This window comes from Lupinus angustifolius, chromosome LG01 (genome assembly GCF_001865875.1).
Source record: "Lupinus angustifolius cultivar Tanjil chromosome LG01, LupAngTanjil_v1.0, whole genome shotgun sequence".
NCBI lineage: Eukaryota > Viridiplantae > Streptophyta > Magnoliopsida > Fabales > Fabaceae > Lupinus > Lupinus angustifolius.
The window spans coordinates 29,783,345-29,801,071 of NC_032009.1; the positions used below are offsets into that span (position 1 = coordinate 29,783,345).

Sequence of the window (17,727 nt, forward strand, 5' to 3'; positions counted from 1 at the left end):
GATCCATAAGGAAGTGATGTCTTATATCAATATATTTGGTTTGGGAATGCATAACCGGATTCTTTGTGAGATATATAGTATTAGTATTATCACATCTCAATGGAATCCATTCTAAGTCCAATCTATAAGCTCGCAATTATTGCTTGAGCCACAACACTTGGACACAACAACTACTTCTTGCTATGTATTCTATCTCTGCAGTACTTAGAGCAACATAGACTTGCTTCTTACAAGACGATGAGACTAGAGCATTTCCAAGGATATGTTAAATATCACTTGTACTTTTCCTCTCAGTTTTGCATCCAACAAAATCTAAATCCTAGTACCCATCAAGTCACATAGACTTCTTTTGGATACCACATTTAGTGCCTTTAAGATATTTTATTATCCTTTTTACCAGAGTTAGATGTGACTCTTTGGGAATTGGTTGATACCGAGCATATATACATGCACTAAACATGATATCAGGTCTACTTGCAGTACGATAAAAAAGGGAACCAATCATACCTTAGTACTTAGAGATGTCAATACACTTTCCACTCTCATCAACATCTATGTATGTTCCAGAACCCATAAAAGTGGCAATTGGTTTGCAGTAATACGTTTCAAAATGTTTCAACAAATTCCTGCAATATTTAGATTGACTAACAAATAGACCATCCTTGAGTTGTTTGATTTGAAGTCCAAGAAGATAATTTAACTTTTCCATCATGGACATCTCAAACTCTCCTAGCATCATTTTACCAAACTCACTACACAAGAGATCATTAGTAGAACCGAAAATAATATCATCGACATAGATTTGAAAAGTAAAGTATGATGATCGATTTTCTTAATAAATACTGTAGTGTCGACCTTTCCTTTGGTAAATTCTTTTTCAAATAAAAAATTTGTAGACGATCCTACCAAGGCCTTAAAAAAATATAATAAAAACGTTACATATACCAAGGAGTTTTCATTTGATATTCTCTGCATAGGTAACATGGTCTTTTGACTTGAATATGAATATTTTGAATCTCCACGTGCTATGAGCTTTGAACAGACATTGTCATGATAATACATGTTTGCTTATGGCTTTCAAGCACTCCTGCAAAACAAGTTAAAAATATTTTCTAGGTATCCAATGTGATTTGGATCCTACGAGTTTAGCATCTTTTTCTATCCATTTATATTGGCTAGATGACACACCATATTATCTAATATGACAAGTGTTAAGTGTGTGACCAATATTATCACAGCAAGAACAAGTAGATAGATGCTTATGTGTTCAATTATACTTGTCCACAGAACCATCAAGATTGAACTTGGTTATGTAAACCCATTGCACTCCTATAGCCTTCTTGTGTTTAGGTTTGTCCACCAACTCCCATGTCTAGTTTTGTTCAATAATCATGAGCTCCTCCTTCATTGCAACAAAATATTTCTAGTGAGTTGCAGCTTCTTCATATCCCGCTGGCTATATCACAACAATATTACACCTTTGATATATATGTGTGTGTGTGTTTGTGTGTGTGCATGTCATAAAATGATCTATTTATTTTGACAAGTTCATCATCTATGTATTCACTCTCCAACTCAAGGAATTGGACATCTCTACTAACAATTACTTTGTTGCATTGTGGTAAATAGATCCTGTAGGCCTTTGACATTAAGTTATAGCCTACAAAATTTTCATGTTCTGCTTTCTTGTCTAACTTGTCCCTCTTAACGTGAGAAATGTAAGAGAAGCACCAACAACCAAATGTCTTTAAATTAATCAACTTCGGTCTGTAGCCATACCATAATCCAAATGGCGTACTTTTTGATAAAGTTTTTTATGGCAATTTGTACGAGAAAATGTGATGTATTTATATCCTTTTCCCATAACTTCTTTGGGAACCATTTATCATGAAGTAAGCACCTAGTCATCTTCATAATTATTCTGTTTCTCTCTCAACAATATCATTTTATTGAGGAGTATAAGGTGTTGTCAGTTGGTGTTTAATGCCTCCATCATTCAATGATGGTTTACTCATAGGCCTTCCAACATATGTGTGTATCAGTTGCAACATCTATGTAGCCTTCGTGATCCTATTTTACGAAAAAAGAAGTCTTGTTTGCTTCCCATATCGATAGGCAATGCATGTAGGAAACTTTTTTTCTAAGTCAGGAAAACCATTAACAAGATTATACTTCTTCATGAAGAGTAGAGCATTACAGTGAAAGTGGTCTAATCTTCAGTGCCAAAGCATTGTACTTGTATCTTCTTTGTTTACTGCAGCCTACTCCTCTTTCATCAAATTAGAGGAAAAACGCTTACATTTCATTTGAACTTTGAACACCTCTCTGACTTTTGAATCTTTAATCATGCAATGTTTGTCTTCAAATAAAACCTTATAGTCTTTCTCTAGCAATTGAGGAACAACTTACATGTTTTGATTCATTTCAAGAATATATAAGACATCATGAATTAATTTCAATAATGTGTAACCTTCAATAGCCACTATTCCTTTATCTTTTGCTGCAATGTATGCCCCATTTCAAATTATGACTTTGAAAATAGCAGTTTTATCAAGCTTTCTGAAGAACTCTTTGTCATTAGTCATGTGGTTTATACAACTACTATCAATGAGACAACTTTCTATGGAATTGTTGGTGGCAAAACATGATACTGCAAACAATTTCTCTTTTTGTGATTGACCCTCACTAACTTTAGCTTCTCCTTGTTGCTGTTGAGACTTGTATATCTTTTCCATGTGTCAGAACTGATCACACTAGTGACATCTTGCATGTGACCTCCACCAACATTTTTTTATAGTAGGAACAAAATGGCTACACTTAGTTTTTCTATTGTAGGAACAAAATGGAAAAAACCGACCTTATATTAATTTCGAAATAACAATAATAAAAAATAAATATTTTTACAAAATGAATTTAATAGAAGTTTTTTATAGTTCGGTTATGGTTTGTGTCGTCTCTAACTTCTCTGAAAATGGGAAGAATGTTTACAACCAAAATCATATTTTCGCTATTAATTCCATTTAAAATTAATAACCTATATTTTTAATTAATCATTTATTTATTCAATGAAATTTTTATAGTCAAGTTATGGTTCATATTATGTCTAACTTCTCTGAAAATAAGAAGATGGTCTATGGTCAATATCATCTTTTTGCTATTAATACCATTTAAAATTAATTACCCATTTTTTTTTATTTTATTATTAAAAACATTTCATAGAGCTTTTATAGCCTAGTTATGGTTAACATCGTCCCTAACTTCTCTGAATATTGAAAGACGGTCTATGACCATCAACATCTCTTCACTATTAGTTTCATTAAATTAAAATAATTACATCTTATAAATGTTTTTTAAATCAACAAAAAAATCAAATCAACCTATCCAACAAATATTTTTTTTACCTAGAACAACATAGACTTGATTTTCTTATTGCACCTAGGAATACATCATAGCAAGATTAATTCTTGTCAAATACAAAAGTAAAATAAAATATGTTTTAGCCATTAATTTTTAGTTAAATAATATTTTAAGCATATAAAACTTCATGCTATTAGCGGATGTACTGTTTTATTATGGGCAATATGGGTGATAATACCTTCCTTAGTACTTAAGCTCAAAATCATTGTTAAAAGACCATTTTATTCAATTTGGGTATAAAAGAGACTTTTCTACATTTTAACCACAAAAAACATAATGATGACTCAAAAACTTTTGGAGAGGTCGAAATCAAGTTCACATCTTTTTAAGTAATAGAATCGATCTTCCAACTGAAAATCGAGTCACGATAGTAAAAAAGAACAAGTTAAACAATAAGAAAAGAAAAAAATAAATGTTTTAAAATCACTCCGATGAAGATGAAACTCATTAAAAAATCTTTTGTTCAAGAAATAGAATAATACAATTGCAGGGTTTGTAATCATGTATATATAGGGTTTTGCTAACATCAGGCACATAAGTTTTTAGTTAAGAACATATTAATATTGTGCCTTAAAAAGCTGGACACAAAATAAAAATATTACAATTCGACTATTAATTTTTAGTAAAATAATTTTTTTAGAGTATAAAAGTTCATGTTATTAGCGAGAGTATCATTGTATTACATAATAACGATGTATTAATACCTTTCTCGTCTCGTAAGCTTGTAATCTTTGTTGAAATACCATTTTATCCAATTTGGGCATAAAGGAGATTTTTCTACGTTTTAACCGCAAAAAAATAGCGGCGACTCCAATTATTTTGGGAGATGTCGAAATCATGTTCACCTCATCCTAAGTGATAGAGCAAATATTCCAATCGAAAATCAGATTGTTAAATGAAATGAAAAAAAACTAAATGTTTTTAAAATAACTACAATTAAGATGAAACTCATTAAAAAAGTTTTTGTTCAAGAAATAGAAATGACTTTGATTCACCCCCGACTAGGGTTGCATAAGGAAACGTCACCCTTGCCTTGATGAACGTCTTCATCTCATCAACAAAGGCCCACTCCTCTGTAGTGAACATTCCTTCATCGAAAATATTGCTCTTATAATTTCTTGTTAAGTGCCAAATTGATTTATATTTAACACCTATTTTATGGCTAAGTATTACCCCCAAGTGGTTTTGTAGGCTTAACTCGACCACACTTAGCGCCAAGATCACATCAGCTAATTTGACAACCTGATAGACACACTTAGTAAAAGAGGAGCTACACTCAACACCGATTTTGCGTTGAGCACCTAAATTAGAAGAATTGGAGGCTTTACAACTGCCTCAAATACGCTCATTGCAGCTTCCTCGCTCAGCACAAAAGAAGCCACACTCAGTGCCAGAAGCCATGTCTAGTGCAGCCTGATGCATCCAAGAGTCACACTCAACGCCATAAGACACGCCCAAGTCATCCACTAGCATCTAAGAGTTATGCTCAACACACTAGCGGTGCGTCGAGCGCATGAGCCAACATCAGAATAATATTTAAGGCTTCTAGATCACTTCATTTACACTAGGGGTGAGCATGGGACGGGTTTGGTCGGGTAAGGCTTGTCCCTTACTCGACCCTAAATGTTGATGGGTCATTTTTTGAACCCATACCACACCCTAGACCCATAGCTAACCCGACCATAAATGTCGACCAAGTTAGCCTATGTACCTGAACCTAGACCCGATTAACCTTTTAGATAAAGTACTATTAATATTATTTATTAGTATGAATATGTAATTTGACAAATGAAATGATATGTGTATATATATAGTTAATCATGTATATAGGATGAAAAAAGTAGAGAATCAATGATATTTTTCACCAAAGAGATGTCATTACTCTGTACATAATTGAATAGAGACACATACAAACATTATGAGTGAGTAACCATGTGATGGGTCCAGGCTGGTTCATGCTTGTCCCCTACCTAGCTCTAAATATTGTTTGGGTCTAATTTTTGTAAACCAAATGAGACCCGACCCTATACCCGATGAGAACCGACCCTATTCGATTTTGACTATGATCGGGCCAGCCGGATGAGGGAGTAGGGTAGGGTCCTGATCACCCCTAATTTACACACTTTTACTCATTCGAATTGTAATCTTCTTATAAGCTAAATTTTAGAGAGTTTAACACTTAGTTCATTTAATCTAAGTATAAGCATCATAGGTGACAACCTTTACTTGATTGTACATGATTCTACCACCCCATGAGTGTATTATCTTTATCATACTTATATTGTATGGATATGAGTAGTTGAACACCCTTTAGTTGGGGTTGAATATAGCATATAAACTCAATGTAAACACTTGATTCAATGATAATCCATGACGTTTGATTCCATTTCGAGTTTGTATTTACTTATTGTTTGCTTTAGTATTAATAAAATTTTTGCATGAACTTAGAATTTTTGCTTAAGAATTTTTGCATCTTACTGAATTTGCATGACTCAACAAATAGTGCATTTTCTAGACATAAACATGTATTATTTGCCATTGCATGCATGTCATTTTTTGGTATCAGACATAAAACTAATATTATAATTTTATAACTCTCAAACTGAATAGCACGTTTTACTAGACATAGAGATCTGTTTGAAAGTTTATAAAACTGAATTTTGTCATTATATTTACTAGACATAGATCTACTTATGATAATGTGCTACTATAAACTAAGACATTAGCGACTATCACATTTGAGGTGTTGTATTTTAACTCAACTTACATTCATGATTCACTATACATAGGGGCATGAGCTTGTAAAACCCAAAGCGTTGGGATACAACTGAGAAGGGGCCACTTAGAGGTGGTCGAGGAACAACGAGCACCACTCGTTCAAAGGAAGAAGGACCCCAATCTTCGAGAAGTGGATGTTATACACGTAAAAGGAATGAGCGTCACCATACTTTTCTTCAGGATCAATGCACATCCTTTCATCCCATGTTAGGGCGAATAGGGAAAACCTATCACACAAGTCCTCTTCTACCTCAACCCGAGGAGGCACCCCAAGCTTGTACGAACTTTCTATTTCCAACACCTTCTAGTCCACACAATCACGGGGGAACCCGGTCCGTGACACCTAAGTGGTATCTAGAAAACCTCGACACAAGTGACATAGCAGTGTGCCATTTTAGACCTAACACTAGAAGAATCATTAGAATCAGACAATATTAATTCACCCATCATTTGTAACACCGTGAATTTTCAATGTATATTGTAGTAATTATTTATTTTAACAAAACAATAATTTTATAAATTAATGGGTTATGATTTAGGTTAATCCGCAGTTGAGTATTAGTCTTGTTTTGTGAATTCCTATTTTGTGACAAAGTTTCATAATTTTATGTGACAGAAAGTTTTTGCACTGCTGTTGGGTCCAAATTCGCTCGAATTTGGCCCAATAACGTGTTTTTGAGTTCCGTAGCTCGGAATGGAATTCCGATTGGGCCATCGCCTTTGAAATATTATTTCAAGTCAAAATAGATATCAGGTTTGTCCATGATGCATTTCTAAATATTTTTCACTCCAAATTCGCTATTTCAAAGTTCTAACCGTAAACCGAAATCGGAAGATTTTAATATCCATCCGAGTATTAGCCGACAATGCTCGAGCATGATTTAATCGCAAATGTTTCTCCGAAGAGGTCACTTCACTTTCACGAGTGAACCTTGCTTGTCAAACAAGCAAAAATACTCATCTTTTACACAAAATCCCTTAAACACTTCATCTACCCATTCCACCATTTATTATTTGAAAACCTTTGGTTTTCCCCTCCCTTAATCTGATACATTGTACTTAAAAGAGCCCTCTCACTTGAAGAACCCTTGGCATTTCATTTCACTCTACTTCTTCTTCATTTGGATTCTCAAAAAACTCCAAGGTAAGCTCTCATCTCTTTCGTTCTTCATCTCTTGGAATCTAACCATTAGTTGTTTACGAAATTTTAGTATGATATTTATACGCATATTACGAACATTTTCAACCATCGAATATTCTAATAATCTTCCTAAATCTTGTTTTACCCAAGAAATCGAAAAATGGGTCTTCGTGAATTTAGAAATCGTTGTTTTGAATCCATGAAATATTGTTGTTCATGAGACTGTTTTGGTTTTTGTGTTTAGTTTTGAGGCGTTTGAAGTTGAACAACCTACACATTCATGTAGATGAGATCAATCGCGCTAAAACCCAAGGTTAGGGAGAATACGATGTGACATAGTGGTGTCCGAATATGACACCCGGTTCTCCCAACTACCTCAAACGTTGGGAGCTATATTTGTTTATATTTAGAGACTCGTACTTAACCAAATGATTGCATGCCTGAATTAACTATAGATGATTTCTTAAGCTTTATTCCCTCAGATAGATTAAAATATCAAGTATCGTGGTAGTTATCCATGAAGGAACATCACTCGAGGAACTAAAACACGTAGGGATCAAAATAACGGAGATATTGGATCTGGTGGCCCAAAAGGGCGAGGAAGTCGTCCAGACTACTGGTGACACCTCTCGCCTGGGCGAGGGAGAAACAATAGCTAGAGGATTCCTGGCCCCCAATTGTCGCATGCGCAAGCCACTCTCGCTTGAGCGAGTTGTTCTCGCCTGGGCGAGGGCCAGACTTTGTGTTTCGCTTGTTCTAGGCAATTCTGATCGCCCGGGCGACAATCCCTCACCTGGGCGAGACCCAGAGAGTGATTTTGACCATTTTTTGGTGGATTTTTCGCTTGAGCGACAATCTTTCGCTTGAGCGAGAGACAATCAATGTTTTTTATTGCTTTTGATGGGTTGATTGCTTAGACAATAACTCTAACTTGGGTGAGAAGTATATTTAATAATTGGAAGAGATCATTGCTCGAACAAGGAGCTCGATGCCCAAATGAACAAACTTATACAGTTACCTTTGTTCTTGCGCCTTCTTCGGGCAAGGATTCCGACGATGACATCGTGTGCAAGGCGATGCCTACAAAGGATTACATGATACCATGCAGCAAGGTCGTCTGATCGTAAGTGGCCGTTCAGGATAATTCAACGATGGTTCATAGTAGTAGGGATGTTATTCCTATATTACGTGATAACGTAAGATCAGGTCCCACAAGAAGCATTCCTTGGGAGATGTCTTAGGATGTGTCGATCGATATAAAAGAATGATTAAAAGATTTAATCATCTAACCTCGATTAGTGTGCATACTCATTATGAATAACGAAGTAATGGAGAAGAAATTTACGGGAGACAAACGAGCCCCACAATGCTGAGAGGGACGGTGATGTCGATGATTCGTCAGCAAAGTCTTGAGGGCGAGTCTAGGTGAGACGAGTCCCTTGTATTCGTGGATGAGGTATTCTGTTGGATTGGACAATTCTCATAGTGCAAGCTAGACGATCTCTAACAACCCCTCTTTGCAATCAGGATCAATGAGAGAGATGCCCAGAAAGTGTTTGATACGACATCGTCCTGAAATGGACATTTCTTCAGAACATATCGATCATATATCCTTGCGAGGAATAATTTTTGGTCCATTCAAATCGGCTTGTTATTGGACTTGTACTCTTGGTTATTTCCGAATAATTTATTAGGAGGATATTGGTGTATGGATGGATGAAATAAGCAAAACATTCATACATTGAGATCGTGGATATTGATCCTCATTATCTGAGTTATAACATCATTTATCATTGTGTATTTATGTATGAGCTATATATTGTGTATATTATGTGTGTCTGTCTGGATGTGACATTCCGTGTAATTCCATGTCATCAATGAATATTATTCATTAGATGTCTTACTCCCTTTATTTTCTTTTCTTTCTGCTTGTCTTTGGTTTGTGTTCTCGTTCAGATGGATCGTACCGCAAGGATTCGGAGCTACCGATTCTCGATGTCCTAGGAGGGGATATGGAGCAGTGATTGACACTGATACACCTACACACGCCCTTATGCCTTAGAGCTAGAGATGGTTTGTGATGGCTCTACGATGTGCTTCCCCTCAAATCATGTGGAATTGGAGGCTTCTTTCACATTACCTAAAAAGGATGGAGCTCAAGTATTTATGCTGCTGGCATCATTGGGGAAGAAAGGTGGAGAAGAGATTTAGTACTTACTTGTGGTTAGGGATTTCTCCAAAGTTTCCCATATGACATTCTTGGTTTGCCCCAAGTGCGAGAGATAGAGTTTTCTATCGATCTGGTTCCTGGAGTTAACGAAGTTGAAGAAGCAATTGGAAGACTTGCTACAGAAATAGTTTATCAGACCTAGTGTTTCACCATGGGGTGCTCCTATACTCTTTGTGAAGAAGAAGGAAGACATTATGCGGCTGCGTACTAACTACCGACAGTTGAACATGTCACCATTAAGAATAAGTACCCATTACCAAGAATTGACGATTTGATGGATCAATTAAGAGGAGCTACCGTGTTTTCAAAGATCGATCTTCGGTTAGGATACCACCAAATACGCATGAAGACAGAGGATATTCCAAAAACTGCTTTTCGAACGCGGTATGGTCATTATGAATATCTCGTGATGTCATTTGGTGTAACCAATGCTCCTACAGTGTTCATGGATTACATGAATCTGATTTTTCATCTATACCTCGACACATTTGTGATCGTATTATCGATGATATCTGATTTATTCGAAGGATCGGGAGGAACATGAGAAGCATTTGAGGATAGTGTTGTAGATTTTGAAAGACAACCAACTCTATGCCAAGCTGTCAAAGTGCAAATTTTGGTTAGAATCGGTGAATTTTCTTGGACATGTCATATCAAGCAAAGGAATTGTTGTAGACCCTGCCAAAGTAGGAACGGTGATGGAATGGAATTCTCCAAAATCTGTAACGAAGATTAGAAGCTTCCTCGGTTTAGCGGGATACTATCGGAAGTTTATTGAAGGATTTTTGAAGTTGGCGTTACCACTGACTACGTTAACCAGGAAAGACAAGGCTTTTGTCTGGATGATGAAGTGTGAAGAAAAGATTGACAACATCACATGTGTTGATTCTACCAAACCCGGAGGGAAACTACAATGGGTACTATGACACGTCTAAACAAGGCCTAGGTTGCATGTTGATGCAACAACAAAAGGTAGTAGCTTATGCTTCAAGACAATTAAATACACATGAGCAGAATTATCCGACGCATGACTTGGAGTTGGTTGCGATCGTATTTGCTCTCAAGATCTGGAGACATCACCTCGATGGAGTAAGATTTGAAGTCTTCAGTGATCACAAAAGCTTGAAGTATATGTTCGACCAAAAGGAGCTGAGCATGAGGCAGAGACGGTGGATTGAATTCCTCAAGGACTATGAGTTTGATCTCCAATACCATAATGGGAAAGCTAATGTGTTGGTTGATGCTTTGAGTAGAAAGTCCCTACATATATCAACCATGATGGTCGGGGAGGTGGAATTGGTTGAGGATTTCATGAATTGAAGCCTTGCGGTGTAAGTAAAACCTAAGAGTTTGATGTTAGGCATGCTTACAGTAACAAATGAATTTCTGGAACAAGTAAAAGGGTTGCAAAGTTCCGATCCAGAACTGTAAGAGAAGAGAACCTTGTTGGCTGAAAGAGGAGCCTCAGAATTTCAAGAAGGAACCGATGGAGTGTTGCGATGCAAGAATCAAGTCTGTGTGCCAAGAGACCCTGATTTGAAAATGGAAATCTGGGATGAAGCCCATAAGAGAAAACTAAGTATTCATCCTAGAGCTACCAAAATGTATCAAGACTTGAAGAAGATGTTCTATTGGTTCGATATGAAGAGAGAAGTAGCAGAGTATGTCTCGCGTTGCTTAACTTGTCAGAAGGCAAAGATCGAGCACACGCGATCTAGAGGATAACTCCAACCTTTGGATATCCCCGTTTAGAAATGGGATAGCATTGCAATGGATTTTGTGAGCGGATTTCCTCGGACTCAAAAGGGTTATGATGCAGTTTGGATAATAGTGGATTGTTTGACGAAGACAACTCACTTTCTACTTATCAATATAAAATACTCCTTGGAAAGGCTAGTGAAGTTATACATCAAAGAGATTGTCTGATTGCATGGTACTCCTACAAATATCATCTCAAATAGAGATCCATGTTTCACTTCGAATTGTGGAATGGTTTGCAAGTAGCCTTCGGTACCAAATTGAGTATGAGTTCAGCTTACCACCCGCAGACGGATGGCCAATCTGAACTTACTATCCAATCTTTGGAAGATTTGTTGAGAGCATGTGTGTTGGAACACTCTAGAAGTTGGGCGGACTATCTGCATTTGATAGGGTTCACCTACAATAACAGCTTTCATTCAAGTATCGGCATAGCGCCGTATGAAGCTCTTTGTGGCAGGAAGTCCAGAACATCATTATGCTGGTTCGAGGCAGGAGAGAATCTGACACTAGGACCCGATGTGGCTCAGCAGACGACAGAAAAAGGTAAGAATGATAAGGGAAAACATGAAGGCAACTCAGAGTAGGCAAAATGGCTACTATGACAAAAGAAGGAACCCTCTTAGTGTTGAGGAAGGAGATCATGTCTTCATCAGGGTGATTCCAACAACTGGCATTCGCAGAGTGCTTAAAGCCCGTAAGCTTACCCCTAAATTGATAGGACCATACCAAATCCTTAGAAAGGTCGTACCAATAGCTTACCAAATAGCCTTGCCACCTTTATTATCGAACCTACATAATGTCTTCCATGTATCCCAATACAGAAAATACATTAGTGACTCGTCACATATCATTGAACCCGATTCAATCTAGCTAACGGATAATCTCACTTTTGAAACTATGCCCTTGACGATCATTGATCAAAGTGTGAAGGCGTTGTGAGGCAAGGAGATTGCCCTAGTTAAGGTGGTCTAGAGCCAAGTAAACGGAGAAGATGCGACTTGGAAGGTCGAGGAGGTCATAAAAGAATCTTATCCCTATTTGTTTTCTTAAGAGGTGCATTTAATTTTTGAGGATGAAAATCTTATAAGTGAGGGAGGATTGTAACACCGTGAATTTTCAATGTATATTGTAGTAATTATAAGTGGGGAAGGATCGCTGATCGAAGTGTAACCTAAGAGTTTGATGTTAGGCATGCTTACAGTAACAAATGAATTTCTGGAACAAGTAAAAGGGTTGCAAAGTTCCGATCCAGAACTGTAAGAGAAGAGAACCTTGTTGGCTGAAAGAGGAGCCTCAGAATTTCAAGAAGGAACCGATGGAGTGTTGCGATGCAAGAATCAAGTCTGTGTGCCAAGAGACCCTGATTTGAAAATGGAAATCTGGGATGAAGCCCATAAGAGAAAACTAAGTATTCATCCTAGAGCTACCAAAATGTATCAAGACTTGAAGAAGATGTTCTATTGGTTCGATATGAAGAGAGAAGTAGCAGAGTATGTCTCGCGTTGCTTAACTTGTCAGAAGGCAAAGATCGAGCACACGCGATCTAGAGGATAACTCCAACCTTTGGATATCCCCGTTTAGAAATGGGATAGCATTGCAATGGATTTTGTGAGCGGATTTCCTCGGACTCAAAAGGGTTATGATGCAGTTTGGATAATAGTGGATTGTTTGACGAAGACAACTCACTTTCTACTTATCAATATAAAATACTCCTTGGAAAGGCTAGTGAAGTTATACATCAAAGAGATTGTCTGATTGCATGGTACTCCTACAAATATCATCTCAAATAGAGATCCATGTTTCACTTCGAATTGTGGAATGGTTTGCAAGTAGCCTTCGGTACCAAATTGAGTATGAGTTCAGCTTACCACCCGCAGACGGATGGCCAATCTGAACTTACTATCCAATCTTTGGAAGATTTGTTGAGAGCATGTGTGTTGGAACACTCTAGAAGTTGGGCGGACTATCTGCATTTGATAGGGTTCACCTACAATAACAGCTTTCATTCAAGTATCGGCATAGCGCCGTATGAAGCTCTTTGTGGCAGGAAGTCCAGAACATCATTATGCTGGTTCGAGGCAGGAGAGAATCTGACACTAGGACCCGATGTGGCTCAGCAGACGACAGAAAAAGGTAAGAATGATAAGGGAAAACATGAAGGCAACTCAGAGTAGGCAAAATGGCTACTATGACAAAAGAAGGAACCCTCTTAGTGTTGAGGAAGGAGATCATGTCTTCATCAGGGTGATTCCAACAACTGGCATTCGCAGAGTGCTTAAAGCCCGTAAGCTTACCCCTAAATTGATAGGACCATACCAAATCCTTAGAAAGGTCGTACCAATAGCTTACCAAATAGCCTTGCCACCTTTATTATCGAACCTACATAATGTCTTCCATGTATCCCAATACAGAAAATACATTAGTGACTCGTCACATATCATTGAACCCGATTCAATCTAGCTAACGGATAATCTCACTTTTGAAACTATGCCCTTGACGATCATTGATCAAAGTGTGAAGGCGTTGTGAGGCAAGGAGATTGCCCTAGTTAAGGTGGTCTAGAGCCAAGTAAACGGAGAAGATGCGACTTGGAAGGTCGAGGAGGTCATAAAAGAATCTTATCCCTATTTGTTTTCTTAAGAGGTGCATTTAATTTTTGAGGATGAAAATCTTATAAGTGAGGGAGGATTGTAACACCGTGAATTTTCAATGTATATTGTAGTAATTATAAGTGGGGAAGGATCGCTGATCGAAGTGTGAAAATGAATCAAATGTAAATGGAGGAGTTTTACATTACAAAAAAAATTTTAACCCATTTTTGGGCAATATTGTTAGAGTAATTTTCGGGGCATTACATCGTTTGCACCCACTCTCGATAAGGAATGACTCGACTAGCAAGCTCATCGAGTATCTAACTTTCTTTCTCTGCCTCGTCGGGCTTGGAGTTGCTAAGGTGTATCAAAAGGCATGTAACTGCCAAACAAGAGCGACAACTGTTAACCCGAGACTGGATAAAGTTAGTCCATTCTGAGCATTCTCGGATCTTCACTAGTCAACCGACAATACCAGACAAGATCCAAACTATAGCACATAGATCAGTTATGTCGTCCATTTTCCACGCCACCTGCACTAGACTGTCACAAACCGTATATCACCTGCACACTACATCCTCTTTCTGCAAGGTGACAAGGATAGGCCAACAAAACGGATACACATGCTATAAGTCAATTATCCATAGTGTACAGACCTACTAGAGTTGTCCAACATAGAGAAAATAACCTCTACTTGTCTAACGCACACCCAACAAGGCCATTTGGTCGGCAAGACCAACAACATTTACAAGAAAATATTCCACACCCCTCTCCACCATAAATAAGGGACTTCCCCTATCAGGAAGTTACACTCTATCTTTTGATCTTACTCACTTACTCTTACTCTAGCATTCTATAATCTCATACCTCTCAAATACTGACTTGAGCATCAGAGAATATTTTCAAGTACTTCACCATACAAATCTCAAACAACACCAAGAAAACTCTACACTATCTATTGCCCATCCAAACCGTACTTCACCAAGAAAAAGACCACCTGGTATGAAATTCAATATTATATTTACTGGATAAATTTTAGTTGTCAACACAATGTTTGGGCACGTCAATGGCTTCTACCAGCTAACATATATTGGCTTAAAGTTTTTATTAATCTTAGAAGGCTTCAGTAAACTTATCTCCTCACTCATGTCAGCTACATTATGTAAATGATATCTCTATCTATCAATGAGTAGAATCCAACAAGTCGTTATTTTGAATATTAGTTTATTTTAATAAATTAAATATTTATTTTTTAGAATTAATAGTAACTTTTGTGTGGATAATATAATTAAATGTTTGTTAAATGAGCATGCATTACTTGTATAATAAAGAAATTAATTCTGATAGAACTATCTTTAGACGTTGGAATAAGTAAATACAACATAGAGAAATTAATCACTCTTTGATTAATAAAATTATATTTGAAATTAAATCTAATACCTATTGGCTATTACCTATCATTAAATTTTCAATATCTTAATTTTTAGTCAATATCTGTGAATAGCAAATGATATTTTAAATTTAATCAACTATGATTAAATGATATTTTCAACTGTCCAATGGTAATTATTTTACAAGAATATATGCTTACTCCAAGCATACATGGTATTATCAAAGCAGTGGAGGTGTTGTTATTCCATCTTCTCTATATATCCTAAGCCAAAAACAAGAAACATATTAAACAAAGATTCTTACCTTAAGCCAGAAACAAAACACATGCACACAGTTGCACAGTTCTATATGATGCATGTATTTGGAAAACACACAGGAATAAACAATTGTGGACAAAGCTTTATTTCCATACTATATGGGAATAACAAGTGCAAAGGCTATAGCTTATGCTTATGTGATTATGTTGCAAGTGAAGGACGAAAAGCAATGGGAATCAGGTACAAGTCTTCTTTTCTTCTAATAGTCACTCCAAATACCTCAGTCGCGTCTAAGTCCTCATTTTTCATTCCATTGGGAAGCTTCCAATCAGAATGATACGACAAGAATGCAAGTGCCATTTCAACACTCATCAAACCAAATGTGCTCCTCGGACATATTCTTCTTCCGGCGCCAAATGGAATGTACTCAAACTTATTCTCTTTGTAGTCAATAGAGCTATCAATAAATATTTCTCGATAAAATCTCTCTGAGCCTGTCCATTAGTTTGGATATCTTCCAATTTCCCAAGCATTGATTATGACCTTACTTTTAATTGGTATATAATACCCATTAATCTCACATGCTTGTCCACATTCTCTCGGAAGTAAAAGAGGTGCTGCAGGGTGTAACCTAAGGGTCTCTTTGACAACTAATTTTAAATATTTTAGTTTATTAATGTAAATTTCATCAACCTTTCTTTTTCATTGAATACGTCTCTCATCTCTGACATTGCCCAATCTAATACTAGTGAGGTTAAGCTAATGCGAGGATATCCAAAGAGACACCCACAAACATAAGCAGACAATATCGAGTACTAAATGGGAAATACTGCACAATAAATTTACGCGGTTACATCAGGCCACAACACAAACCGCATTGGGCAACCCCTGGGATCCCATCGGGCGACACCTAGGATCATATCGAGCCACATCAAATTCAAAAAAATTAATCACAAAGAATTACAATAGTCGCAATCTGCGTTACAATGACCACAATGACGATAAACACAATTTAAAACATTGTATTAAACCTTCAATCTGAGTTGTACAGCAAGGAGCAATAAATCTCAAGGTTTTGGTTGCTGGCATATGCAGGCAGTAAATCTTGTACACTCCCAAACACAGACTCAGATTTAAAAAGTATTTGTAAGATGTTATTATCGTTACCTGGAGTATAGCCTTGATATTGTTTTTAGTTAAACAAATGTCCTGGTTGATACCATTTCCGTCCTCAAATTTTAGGAGAACATCTACCAGATCTTCCTGCACTTCAGCTTGGTCTTCTTTGGCTATTGATTTTGCCTCTTTATGCTCATTGATGACATTGTCCATTATCTTATCTTGTTTTTTATGCAACTTCTCAAGCTTGGATCTAGTACCAGTGAAGATTTGAAGCCATTTAGCAGAAGGAAAAAAATCCCCTATGTCAAAACCTCCTGCAACAACTGTTGATTCTTTTGCCAATGTTATTGATTCGTCTTGCCAAATGCAGCCCTTGAAGTTATTGTATATATTGATGAAAGTACTGCTTCAGTGAGGTTGATTGGTGATCCTTGCAATGAAGCAATCATGTTGATGAGATTGGTGAACTCTTCTCTTATAGGCTTGAATGAGTTGATACGTTTTGGGGTGAAAAGCTCCAAGGTGCAAATTTTCCTTAGTTGTCTCCAATAGTTTCCATAGGGTGCAAAAACTATATATGTGGAATTATAAACTAGTAACTCTGAAGCTAGAATTATAGGTCTTGATTCAAAGATAATATCACGGGTTTTCATTACCTCTTTAGCATATGCTGCTGAGGAAACAATGATGGTGAAGACCTCTCCAAGTTGTAGATGCATCAAGGGGCCATATATTTTGGCTAAGTCTCTTAATTTTCTATGTGGAGTGGATGTAAGAAGTTGTGGTATATTTCCTAATATAGGTAGCTTCCATGGCCCTGGGGTATATTTGGAGTTGAGTCAATTTTTTTGAGACTCCTACATAATTTCAGTGCCACAATTAGGAAGAGGAAAAAGGAGATAAGGGTTGTGAAGTTAAAGATTTCAGAAACCATAGTGTTAAAGAAAGGTGGTCTGAATTCTGAAGTACTGGTTTCTTGATAATATATGAGATGAGTGATGGAGTCAGAGATAATGAAATAGGAAGAGTCTGGATAAT

At 36.9% G+C, this 17,727-nt stretch overlaps 1 pseudogene; it reads right to left on the reverse strand.

Moving 5' to 3' along the window:
* On the reverse strand, nt 15,686-17,727 carry LOC109359861 (annotated as a pseudogene).